Source organism: Macaca thibetana, chromosome 6 (assembly GCF_024542745.1).
Source record: "Macaca thibetana thibetana isolate TM-01 chromosome 6, ASM2454274v1, whole genome shotgun sequence".
Taxonomy (NCBI): domain Eukaryota; kingdom Metazoa; phylum Chordata; class Mammalia; order Primates; family Cercopithecidae; genus Macaca; species Macaca thibetana.
This window is the reverse complement of record NC_065583.1, coordinates 2,681,575-2,695,392: the sequence shown is the minus strand read 5'-3', so window position 1 is coordinate 2,695,392 and position 13,818 is coordinate 2,681,575. Positions and strand designations below refer to the sequence as shown.

At 40.2% G+C, this 13,818-nt stretch overlaps 1 pseudogene; it reads right to left on the bottom strand.

The window, feature by feature from the left end:
• Positions 1 to 13,818, bottom strand: part of LOC126957058 (uncharacterized) — a 31,881-nt pseudogene that overhangs the window by 3,260 nt on the left and 14,803 nt on the right.

The following is a 13,818-nucleotide window of genomic DNA, read 5'->3' as shown; positions in this document are numbered from 1 at the left end:
TGGCCCCAAAGTTCCTCTTCTTTAAAGGACACCAGTCATATTGGATTAGGGTTCACCCCAGTGACTTCTGTTAAACTTGAGTACCTCTGTAAAGACCCTGTCTCTATATACAACCATATTCTGAGGTCCTGGGGCGGTTAGGACTTTAACATGAATGTTTTTCAGCATTGTTGGGGGCACAATTCCACCTATTACGCCATGTAAAGATGTTGCAGATGTGTTCCCTCCCAAGGCTGCCAGGCCTTAGCCTTGAGACAGCAGTAACTCATCACAGGGGTTCTGAGGTGAGTGTAGGTAAGCGCAGGCATTGGGTGCGAACTCAGCCTGCTCCAGTCCTGCTTGAGCCAAGCGTTTCTCCTGGTGCACCCTGCCGCCATATAGAACAGCCCGAAGAAGCAGGGCATGTTCCTCCCAGCTGACTGCCAAATGCAAAGTACTGTAGCTATTGAAATGCAAAGTTCAATTGGAAACAGCTACTGCAAAACGCTGGTGGTTCACAGTGGGCCGGCTGTGGTTCACAGCTTACATGAGTGTGGTACATAGAAATGTAGCAAGCGGGCCAGGCACCGTGGCACACGCCTGTAATCCCAGCACTTTGGGAAGCCGATGTGGTGGATCACTTGAGGTCAGGAGTTCGAGACCAGCCTGACCAATATGGCGAAACCCCATCTCTACTAAAACTACAGAACTAGCCGGACGTGGTGGTGCATGCCTGTAATCCCAGCTACTTGGGAGGCTGAGGCCAGAGAGTCACTTGAACCTAGGAGGCGGAGGTTGCAGTGAGCCAAGATCACACCACTGCACTTCAGCCCATGTGACAGAGCAAGACTCTGTCTCAAAACTAACAACAACAACAATGAAATGCATCAAGTGTAGGTTAATTTGGAACGCATAATAAAATAAGCATCTATTCCTAAATAACCTGTGGTACAGTTTTGCCTGCTTATGGCATTATATAAATGAAGGAGTATTTTCAAAAGGAAAATTATAAAGTAATTTGATCAAATCTGAATCTTATCCTAAGTGAAAGGCCCAAACAGCTTTCCAAAGGAATTGACTCATCATATCGGGGTTTAGAATTCATCCGCTTTCATGATACCAGTCCCTAGGGTTTTTATTGATTGTAACTGGCATTGACTTGAAGTTCAATATGAACACCACCTTTTGGGCTCACAGTTTTGATAATGGAGGAACTGCCTCCGTTTTGAAACAGAAATGTTTAAATGCACCAGAGACTGGTTTATAAAGGTTGTGTTTTATTTAAGCTGCCTTTCCACAGGGCAATGAGGGATTTCAAGCATGAAATATATTTGAGAAACTTCATTTTTAAGGAACCCATTAGTTAGGGGATATTGCTTTACTTTTTTTTCTTTATTTTTTTATTTTTAATTTAATTTAATTTAATTAATTAATTTATTTATTTTTAAGACGGAGTCTTGCTCTCTCCCAGGCTGCAGTGCAGTGGTGCAATCTTGGCTCACTGCAAGCTCCGCCTCCCGGGTTCAAGCCATTCTCCTGCCTCAGCCTCCCGAGTAGCTGGGACTACAGGAGCCCGCCACCTCACCCAGCTAATTTTTTGTATTTTTAGTAGAGACGGGATTTCACCCTGTTAGCCAGGATGGTCTCCATCTCCTGATCTCGTGATCCGCCCGCCTCGGCCTCCCAAAGTGCTGGGATTACAGGCGTGAGCCACCACACCTGGCCTGTTTTGTTTTTTAAATAGGAAAATCTTTAACCAGAACACAAGTTTTCTTCAAAATTAGAGAAATCAAAGTGCTATACAACAAGGCCATAGAATAAATCTCAGAGAAGTTATCCCAGATATGCAGTGAACATCTACTCAGAACATGGCTCAGAAAACTTTTCTTTTTGACATTTTTTTTCTTTTTTTTGACAGGGTTTCACTGTCACCCAGGCTGGAGTGCAATGGTGCAGTGGCCCAATCATGGCTCACTGCAGCTTCCACCTCCTGGGCTCAAGCAGTCCTTCCACCTTAGCCTCCTAAAGTGCTGGGATTACAGGCATAAGCCACCATGCCCAGCCAAGAAAACCTTTTCCTAAAGGGCCATGTGTAGGCTGAATGATACCCTTGCTTCTGTCCAAGTTCTAATTCCCAGAACCTGTGAAGGCTACCTTATATAGCAAAGGGGACGTTATAGATGTGATCACATTAAGGTTGTAAGACCTGAATTGTCACTTGGGCCCCATGTAATTGTAGCACCCTTATGAATAAGAGAAGGTGCCATGAAGATGGCAGCAGGGAGTGATGCAAAGATGCTACATGTAGGCTTTGAAGATGCAGAAAGGGCCAAGGAAGGCCGCTCTGACACCTGGGAAAGGCAAGGAAATGGGTCTCCCCAAGAGCCTCTGGACGGGGGCAGTGCTGCTGACACCCTGATTTCTACCTCGTGAAACTGGTTTCAGACTGTGAGAGAATAAATTTGCATTGTTTTCATGAACTAAGTTTGTGGCAACTGTTACAGCAGCAATAGAAAACCTGAGAGTAAACATTTTCGGCTTTGCCCCTCTGTCATAACTGTCGACCTCTGCCACTGTGGCACGGACACCATCGCAGGCAACAGCCAGAGTCAGCCTCGTGGGCTCCGCTGGGGATGGAAGCCCCTGGGCAGTTGTGTGAGCGGGATTGTCGTGATCAGCATCAGTTTAGCTCAGGATCCCCAACGACCCCAGCCACGAAGCCTGAGACAGGGCTCTGGAGGGCCAGCTGGAGGCCACAGCAGCACACACGCTCACACACACACACACACGCACACATGCACGCGCGCACACACACACACACGCACACACACACACAGCAAGAGAAAAAGACTGGGACTGATGACACTACAGAGTTGTGGGTAAAAGACAGTCTTTTCAATCAATGAAGTGGGAAAATTGGGTGCCCCTATGAAAATAAATGGAACTACACCCCTACCTCATTCCACACACCAAAACCAATTCAGATGCGTTATTTACCTAAACGGGAAATGCAAACTGTCTTAGTCTGTTCTCACACTGCTGTAAAGAACTACCTGAGATTAGATAATTTATGAAGAAAAAAGGTTTGATTGAGTCACAGTTCCACATGCTCTACAGGAAACACAGCTGGGGAGACCTCAGGAAACTTAAAATCATGGCAGAAGGGGAAGGAGAAGCAGGCATGTCTTCACGTGCCCAGAGCAAGAGGAAGAGAGAGAGGGAGAAGTGCTACACATGTTTAAACATCCAGACCTTGTGAGAGCTCACTCACTATCGTGGGAACAGCAAGGCGGAAGTCGGCCCTCGTGATCCAATCACCTCCCACCTGGCCCCACCTCCAATACTCGGGATCACATTTCAACATGAGATTTGCATGGGGAACAGAGGTAAACCACATCACAAACCAATAAATAGGTCAAAGATTGTAGGTGAGAGTATTTCATGACCTTAGGGAAAGATATCTTAAACTGAACACACACAAATAATACTAATCATAAAAGAAAGGAACTATACATTTGATAACCCTAAAATTAAGAACTGTCTTACAGACAGCATAAGGATGAGGATGAAGTGTTGATAATGATCAAAGCTAGATGATAGGTTTATAAGAGTTCATAACACTACTTTTCTAGAAAACAAAACAAGAGGAAAAGACACTATAAAGAGAGTGAAAAGGCAAAGCCACCAAGTGGGAGAAGGTATTTACAACCCATATAACCAACGAAGCGCTCATCTTCAGAATGCAGACTGAACTTCTAGGAATCAATAATAAAAACACAAATTACACATTAGAAAAATGGGTAAAAGATTTGAGCAGTCAGTTCACAAAAAACGGTATCAAAATATCAATAATAAAATGAAATACATTTAGCCTCATTAAAAATTAGGGAAATATAGATTAAAACCACAATGAACTATCCAGAAGAAAGGCTAAAATTGAAAAGATTCAAAATTCCCTGTGTTAAGGGTGATGAAAAATAGGAACCCTCATACACTGCCAGTAGGAGGGTAAATTAGTGCAATTTGCAAGAACACAGTCTTGAATTATTTACTAAAGTCGAAGCTATACATGCCCTAGGTCTCAGCATGTATTTGTAGGTATATTCCCTAGAGAAATGAATGCACAGATATATGCATAGGAACATTCAAAGTACTGTTATTTATTGGAGAAAAAAATGGAACAAATCAAAGATACATTGTAGAATGAATAAATAACTTGTGGTATTCCATGCACTGAAATGGAATATTATATAGAAAAAGGAGTGAGCCAAAATGACACATAATAGCACAGATTAATCTTCCATATAATTGAATACACATACTGTAATTCCATTTTGCATAGTATCCATAAACAGGCAAAGTAAATCACAGTGTTTAGAGATGCACACCTCAGTAGTAAAAGCACAAAGAAATGCAAAGAAGGATCATGACTGGCAGGTGACTCGTGAGAGTGCCTATGGGTTGTGAGGGGTTATGCGGGTGTTTTATTTACACTCTTCTGTTACACTGAACAGTCTTGGTCTTGCATTTTAAAAAGAATTTATGTGTTACTTTTCACAAATATTTTAAAACATAAAAAAGTATGACAATTAGAAAGTAAAAAGTAAGATGTGAGAACTAAACTGAAGTATCTTAGTAACTCAAATAAATGTAATTCTGCTAAATGTTTCAGTTAAGAGACAAAAATTTCAAGTTTTTGTGAAACCAAATCTAGTTTAATGTTGCTTATGAGACTCCCCTAAAACATAAGGCTGCAAAATTGTCACTGTCAGACCCGTGTGATGGTTCGCTGGAAGATCCTACTTGAAAGGTAGATCTTTATTTTACCTAATTCGGTGCTCCCCCAGTGCTAAAAGTTGGAAATAAAAGTGGGGACATTATTACTGACCATAGAGGAATAAAAATAGTTATAAGAGAATACTACAAACAATTGTATGCTAACAAATTAGATAACCTAGAAGAAATGAACGCATTCCTGGGAACACACAAACTACCAAACTGACTCAAGAAGAAAATAGAAAATCTTAACAGACCTAGCAGGGCGCGGTGGCTCACGCCCGTAATCCCAGCACTTTGGGAGGCCGAGGGGGGCAGATCATGAGGCCAGGAGATCGAGACCATCCTGGCTAACACGGTGAAACCCCGTCTCTACTAAAAATACAAAAAATTAGCCGGGCTTGGTGGCGGGCACCTGTAGTCCCAGCTACTCGGTAGTCTGAGGCAGGAGAATGGCGTAAGCACAGAAGGCAGAGCTTGCAGTTAGTTGAGATCGCACCACTGCACTCCAGCCTGGAGCGCAGTGTGAGACTCCGTCTCAAAAAAGAAAGAAAATCTTAACAGACTGACAACAGATTGTTATCAGTAATCAAAAATCTCCCAAAAAAGGAAAAACCTTTGTTTCACTGGGTGAGTTCTAGCGAACAGTTAAAGAAGAATTAACACCCATCCTTCTCAAACTCTTCAAAACAAAACAAAACAAAATAAAAAACACCAGAACAACAACAAAAGAAGAGAGAACGCTTCCTCAGCCATTCTACATATGAGGTCCGCATTAACCTGGTACCAAGCCAGACAAAGATATACAAATAAACTATAGATCAATATCACTTATGAATATAGATGCAAAAAATCATCAACACAATACTAGGAAACTGAATCCAGCAACATATAAAAAGGATTATGCACCATGAGCATGTGAGATTAATCTCAGTAATGCAGAGGTGGTTCAACATATGAAAATCAATCACTATAACTCACCACATTACTAGAATGAAGGAAAAAAGTCACATGAGCATCTCAATCAATCTTAATCAATGCAGGAAAAGCATTTTTTTAAAAATTGAATATACTTTTAGAATAAAAACACTCAGAAAACTAGGAATAAAAAAGGGACTCATTCAACACAGTAAAGGGAATTTATGAAAAACTTGTGGCTAACATACTCAATGATAAAAGATGAAAGCTTTCCCCCTAAAATCAGGAGCAACACAAGAATGCCACTTTCCCCACTGCTATTCAACATTGTACCAGAAATTCCTGTCAGAGCAATTAGGCAAGAAAAAGAAATAAAAGACATGTACACTGGAAAAGAAGAAGTAAAACTCTCTATTCAGAGATGACATGATCCTTTATTTGGAAAATCACAAAGAATGTACAAAAAAAATCCTGCTACAGCTAATAAATTAATTCATCAAATTTGCAGGGTATTGGATCAATATATGAAAATAAGTTATATTTCTATACATTAGCAATAAGCTCAAAAGTAAATAAAAAGGCCAGGTGCAGTGGCTCACGCCTGTAATCCCAGCACTTTGGGAGGCCGAGGCGGGCGGATCACAAGGTCAGGAGATTGAGACCATCCTGGCTAACACGGTGAAACCCCGTCTCTATTAAAAATACAAAAAATTGGCCGGGCGCGGTGGCTCAAGCCTGTAATCCCAGCACTTTGGGAGGCCGAGACGGGTGGATCACGAGGTCAGGAGATCGAGACCATCCTGGCTAACACGGTGAAACCCCGTCTCTACTAAAAATACTAAAAATTAGCTGGGCATGGTGGTGGGCGCCTGTAGTCCCAGCTACTCGGAGGCTGAGGCAGGAGAATGGCGTGAACCCGGGAGGCGGAGCTTGCAGTGAGCTGAGATCCGGCCACTGCACTCCAGCCTGGGCGACAGAGCGAGACTCCGTCTCAAAAAAAAAAAAAAAAAAAAAAAAAAAAATACAAAAAATTAGCCTGGCGTGGTGGCGGCGCCTGTGGTCCCAGCTACTCGGGAGGCTGAGGCAGGAGAATGGCAGGAACCCGGGAGGCGGAGCTTGCAGTGAGCCGAGATGGCGCCACCGCACTCCAGCCCGGGGGGACAGAGCGAGATTCAGTCTCAAAAAAAAAAAAGAAAAAAAAAAGTAAATAAAAAATTAAGGGCCGGGCGCAGTGGCTCAAGCCTGTAATCCCAGCACTTTGGGAGGCCGAGACAGGTGGATCACGAGGTCAGGAGATCGAGACCATCCTGGCTAACACGGTGAAACCCGTCTCTACTAAAAAATACAAAAAACTAGCCGGGCGAGGTGGCGGCGCCTGTAGTCCCAGCTACTCGGGAGGCTGAGGCAGGAGAATGGCGTGAACCCGGGAGGCGGAGCTTGCAGTGAGCTGAGATCCGGCCACTGCACTCCAGCCTGGGCGACAGAGCGAGACTCCATCTCAAAATAAAATAAAATAAAGTAAATTACATTAAAGTAAATTAAATTAAGTTCAAAAGTAAATTAAAAACAAATTCCTTTCACAACAGTATTCAAAAGAATAAAATACTTAGCAATAAATTTCACCAAGAAAGTGAGAGACTTGGGCACTAATAACTATAAAACAAGGCTGAAATAAATTAAAGAAAAAATAAGTAGAAAGATATCCTGTGTTCATGGATTGGAAGATTTAATATTTTTCAGAAATGGCAAAGCCAATCTTCACATATATATGGAATTGCAAGGGGCCCTGATCAAAACAGTGTGGTATGGGCATAAGGATATCTAGATCAACGGAATAAAATTAGGAGTCCAAAAATATATTCTAACACATTTACAGTCAATTGATTTTCAAGGAAGGAATCAAAACCTACAGCCAATTGATTTTTGACAAGGGTGGTGAAACCATTTAATGTGGAAAAAAATGGTCTCTTAACAACTGGTGCTGGGATAACTGGATATACATGCAAAAATATGAATCTGGACTGTTCCCTCACATCATACACAAAATTTAATCAAAATGGTTCAGACTTCAATGTAAGATTTAAAAGTATAGAACTCTTAGAGTAAAACATAGATGTAAATCATTATACCCTTGGATTAGACAACAATTTCTTAGATATGGTATGAAAAGCACAAACACTGAAAGAAATAAATTGGAAACTTTTAATTAAACCAAGCAAATTAAAAACAAAATTTAAAACTTTTGCCATCGAAGAAAACTATCAAGAAACTAAAAAAGGAAACTAGAGAACAGTAGAAAATATTTTTAAACATTTGATACATTCTATACATCTGATAAGGGCCTAACATTTAAAATTTGTACAGAACTCTTACACACACACACACAGACAGACAGACAGAGAGAGAGAGGAGTTTGTTTTAAGGAATTGGCTTGTGTGATTATGGAGGTTAGCCAGTCTGGCAGTCTGGATCCCCAGGAAGAGTCAGTGTTGCCATCCAAGTCTGAAGGCCATCTGCTGGCAGAATTCCTTCTTGCTCTGGTGAGGTCTGTTTTTTGTTCTATTCAGCCTTCAACTGATTGGATGAGGCTCACCCACATTATGGAAGGCAATCTGCTTTACTTGAAGCCCACTGTTTTAAATGTGAATATCATCCAAAAACACTGTCACAGACACATCTCAAATAATATTTAACTAAATATCAGTATTCTGGGCTAGACAAGTTGACACATAGAATTAATCATCAGAAGTCTACCCCTTGTCAACTTGGCATGCATATGTAGCACTTAAACCATACTTAATCTCCAAATCAAGACAACTAAAGGTCATACTTCTGCCTAACATGATAAATCCCTGCATACAACTGAAAGTGCACTAATCCTTTCCCCAGAAGATGAAAAGTCTTTAGGTGATGTTTGCTCTTCTGCTTGATGTCCATTAACTTAAATACTATGATGTAAAGTTAACCATACTTAAATACTATGACATAAAGTCGACACATTGTATGTTACATGATGAGGGATAAGATAGGGAAGAAATATTATCAAAACACATTCATAACCAAACAAGGAAAAAATGCTCAAGTACAGTCCTCATTTCTATCACTGGTCATGTAGTCATAGGTAGTACTTATTACTATCTTCTTCCACTACCTATTCCATATTCCTGTTGCCCTTAGCACACACTTCAGCTGGTCATGGATCTTAACGTGGTTGGGCTACCCAAATCTTTATTCCTAAAAGGGCTTGGCCATGAGTACTCCTGCCTGATTGGTTGTTGTAGTTTTCCATTCTATAATCATAGGGCATTCACAGTGTTGGGGAACCACCACCTATATAGTTTTCTATTGCTTTAGCTCTCATATTTAGGTCTTTGATCCATGTGGAGTTAATTTTTGTATATGATGTGAGGTAGGGATCCAACTTCATCCTTTTGCATGTGGATGTCAAGTTCGGTATATAGAAGGCCTTTATGGTAGGAAATACTTGGGCAGAGACTAGAAGAAATGTGTGAAAAAAAGAAATGTTGATGGCTACCAAGCAGAGGGGACAGCAAGTGGAGATCCAGGCTCAGACAAATGCCACAAAATAATCAAGGAATGAATAAGGTGTTTCTGCTAGACCACAGTATAGGTATTTCTGAAAATTCTTGTGTTGTACTGCAGACAAAACATAAACAGAGGTATTGGAATAATAGGATTGTAACAGACTATTCAAAACATAAGGAGGTTTGGAACCAGAACACCAGTGAAAACCACAATCCTAATGAAAAATAACAGCAAAGTTAAAAGGGCATAATAAATTGTTAAAAACATAAGTACATATGTGCATATCTATACATACATACTATAATAAACTGAGAACTTGACCTTTTAAGAAAGATGAAAGTATGTTGGAGGGAAAGGATATGTTGAAGGGTTAATGCCACTGAGTTATGAAGACCAAACAGAAGTGTTTGTGAGAGAACAAGGGGTCACACTAAGCTGAGAGAGACTGTGAGTCAAAGCTACAACAGGCACAGCCCCATATTCTCAAGTTGTACTCTCAGCTGTGTTGTTTTGCCTGCATTCAGATCCTCTTACTTTGAGTGTAAAATATTAATATGCTGGGGGGAAAATCCCACACAAACCAAGATGCTTTCCACATACTATCAAACTAATCCACAATACAGAATCATGTGCTGCAACAAAATATATTTTTTCACAAACAATTTCAGAATAGAAGAAAAGAAAACATCTGACAATGCCTTTTGTGAGGCTAATACTTAGTACAAGTAATAAAATTACAGGTCAAAATAAGGAATATGGATACAAAAATCCTAGTCCAATATTTGCACACTGAAATACATAAAATGTCATCACCAAGTCTGGTTTGTCCCAGAAATGCACTTTAGCAGATTAATGACTTAGGAAATCTATTAATGTAATTCACTGCATTAACAGATTAAAGGAAAAACATGATTATCTAAATGGATGCAGAAAAAGCATTTGATAACATCTAATATTCATTCATAATTTTAAATGGTTCATAATCTAAGGATCTTCTTTAAACTGATGAAGTTATCTACTAAAAGCCTACAGAAAATATTGCACTCCATGATGAATTATTTGAAGTATCTACTTCCTTTAAAATCAGAGCAAGATAATAATTCCAATTATCATTCCGTCTAGGGGGCACTAGTCAGTGAAAGATTGATTTGGAAAATACATAGCTTTCATCATTTGCAGGTGATATGATTGCTTACTATGTCAGGGTTCTCCAGAGACACAGAGAATAGATAGATAGATAGATAGATAGATAGATAGATAGATAGATAGATACATAGATAGATAGATAGATAGATAGATAGATAGATAGATAGATAGATGTAACATACCGAGTTATGTAAGTACATAGAGTTATTTATTTATTATATAGACAGATACATTATATAGATATATTAGAAGGAATTGGCTCATGCAGTTATGAAGTATGAAAGGTTCCAAGATCTACAATTGGCAAGGAGACCCAGGAGAGCCATCGTGTAGTTTCAGTCTGAGTCCAAAGAGCCAAGAATCAGGAGAGCCCATGGGGTAAGTTCCAGTCCAGCCAGTAGACTTGAGACCCATGCAAAGCTGATGTTTCAGTTTGAGTCCAAAGCCAGAAAAAACTGATGTCTCAGCTCCGGCAGTCAAGGCAAGAGGAGTTCCTTCTTACTCGGGAAAAGGTCACCTTTTGTGTTCTGTTCAGAGCTTCAGTTGATTGGATAATACCCACTTACACCACATCAAACCAATCTGCTTCACTCAGTCTACTGATTCAAATGTTAGCTCGTCCAGAAGTGCCCTCACAGACAGACTCAGAATACCATCTGGCCAAATGTCTGGGCACCCCACGGACCAGTCAAGTTGATACATAAAATTAACCATGATACCTACATAGAAAATAATATATAAATATAAGAGCATTCTAAAATCATTTGCCTTTTATACACCAGGCACAAAAAGTTAGAAAAAGTAACTCAGACACTGAGTTAGAGAAGGAAGGGCTTTATTCAGCCAGGAGCTTCAGCAAGACTCATGTCTCCAACAACCGAGCTCCCCGAGTGAGCAATTTCTGTCCCTTTTAAGGGCTCACAGTTCTAACGGGGTTCACATGAGAGGGTTGTGATGGATTGAGCAAGAAGGGGGTATGTGACTGGGGGCTGCATACACCGGTAATTAGAAAGGAACAGAACAGGACAGGGATCTTCACAGTGCTTTTTTTTATGCAAATAACCGATTAGGTCAGGGTCGATCTTTAACTACCAGGCCCAGGGTGTGGCGCTGGGCTGTCTGCTTGTGGATTTCATTTCTGCCTTTCAGTTTTTACTTCTTCTTTCTTTGGAGGCAGAAATTGGGCATAAGACAATATGAGGGGTGGTCTCCTCCCTTAATAAGAGCTACAAAAATACATAGAATAACTAGGAATTGACTAAACAAAGGTGGGCAAAAATCTTTAAGGAGACTCTTAAGACATTTTATTTAAAGACTTAAAGAAGAACTAGATAAATTGGGTAGTTAAAGTTTCCATGGATAGGAAGACTCAATCATGTAAAGATTCTGCTGCTTTTCAAATTGATCTACAAATTCAATGTAACCCCAAACTATATCCCAACAGCGTTCACAGGGAAACATGCTGATTCTAAAATATATGTAGAAAATCAAAGGACTAAAGATAATCGGGTGCCTCTTCAAGGATAAAACAAGATGATGTATCAAGATGTATCACAAAGCTATATTAATTTATAAGCAATAATGGTGCAGATTTAGACATATAGATGAACTGTATAGAACAGACAGTCCTTAAAATAAGTTACACATATATATGGAAAATTTATTAATGGGAATCCATATATAAGCAAAACTGACTTTTCAAATTATAGGGAAAAGGACAAATTATCAACAAAAGATTTTGAGTAAGTTAGGTAACCATAATGAAAAAGAATGAACTTGGATCCCCACCTCATACCATACATAAAATTAATTCTAGAGGGATAAAGACAAATATTAGAAGAAAATTAAAAGATTTTTCAATGTATGAGAATATGTTATTTGAACTAAGTATAGTGATTGTTAAATATGGTTAAAGAAACACTAAACATTCTAGCCCAAAAGGAAAATAATTTTTAAATTGCTTATAAAATGACAAACTTTTGTTCACCAAAATACACCAAAAAGGGAATGAAAATTGTTGCCACAAACTGCCAGAAGACATTTGCAATGCAGGTAATTGACAAATAATCAATATGCATAATAGGTATAAGACACGAATCAGTGAGAAAGACACAATGCAATGGAAACATTGTCAGAACACTTCAGAGCACTTCACAAAAGAAGAAACTCAAACTGACTGTAAACATAGGACAATTTCAACTTCCTTAACAATCAATAAAATTAAAATTAAAACATCAATGAGTTACTGTTTCATTTTTTTATCCCACTTGATTGAATTGTGGAGAACTCTCATAAAATATTTTTACTGTAAATTGGTTTAATCACTTCATAGTTTGGCATTATATTGTAAAGTTGAAGATGCTGTGAAAGGAAAATAAATCTTGGGGCCCCAAAATCACTCAGCTAAAAGGAAAAGTCAAGCTGGGAACTGTTTAGGGCAAACCTGCATCCCATTCTATTCAAAGTTATCCCTCTGCTCACTGAGATAAATGCATATCTGATTGCCTTCTTTGGAAATGCTAATCAGAAGCTGAAAAGAATGCAGCCCTGCACGATGGCTCATGTCTGTAATCCCAGCACTTTGGGAGGCTGAGGTGGGCAGACCACCTGAGGTCAGGAGTTCGAGAGCAGCCTGGTCAACATGGCAAAACTCCATCTCTACAAAAAATACAAAAATTAGCTGGGTGTGGGCTGGGTGTGGTGGCTCATGCCTGTAATCCCAGCACTTTGGGAGGCCAAGGTGGGCAGATCACGAGGTCAGGAGATCAAGACCATCCTGGCTAACATGGTGAAACCCCGTCTCTACTAAAAATACAAAAAAATTAGCCCGATGTGGTGGCGGGCCCCTGTAGTCCCAGTTACTCAGGAGGCTGAGGCAGGAGAATGGCGTGAACCCAGGAGGCGGAGCTTGCAGTGAGCCAACATTGTGCCACTGCACTCTAGCCTGTGCAACAGAGTGAGTCTCCATCTCAAAAAAAAAAAAAAAAAAAAAAAAAATTAGCTGGGTGTGGTAACAAGCACCTGTTATCCCAGCTACTCGGGAGGCTGAGTCAGAAGAATTGCTTGAACCTAGGAGGCGAGGTTGCAATGAGCCGAGATCATGCCACTGCTGTCTAGCCTGGGCAACAGAGTGAGACTCCACATCAAAACAAACAAACAAACAAAGAAAAGAAACGGAAAAGAATGGAACCCTTTGTGTCTCACATACCTATAACCTAGAAACCCCCTCCCTGCTTGAGCTGTCCCAGCTTTCTGGATGGAACCAAAGTATATCTCACATATTTGATTGATGTCTCATGTATCCCTAAAATGTATAAAACCAAGCTGTACCCCGACCACCTCGGGCGCAGGTTGTTAGGACTTCCTGAGGCTGTGTCACAGGCGTGCATCCTCAACCTTGACAGAATAAACTTTCTAAATTAACGGAGACCTGTCTCAGATATTTGGGGTTCA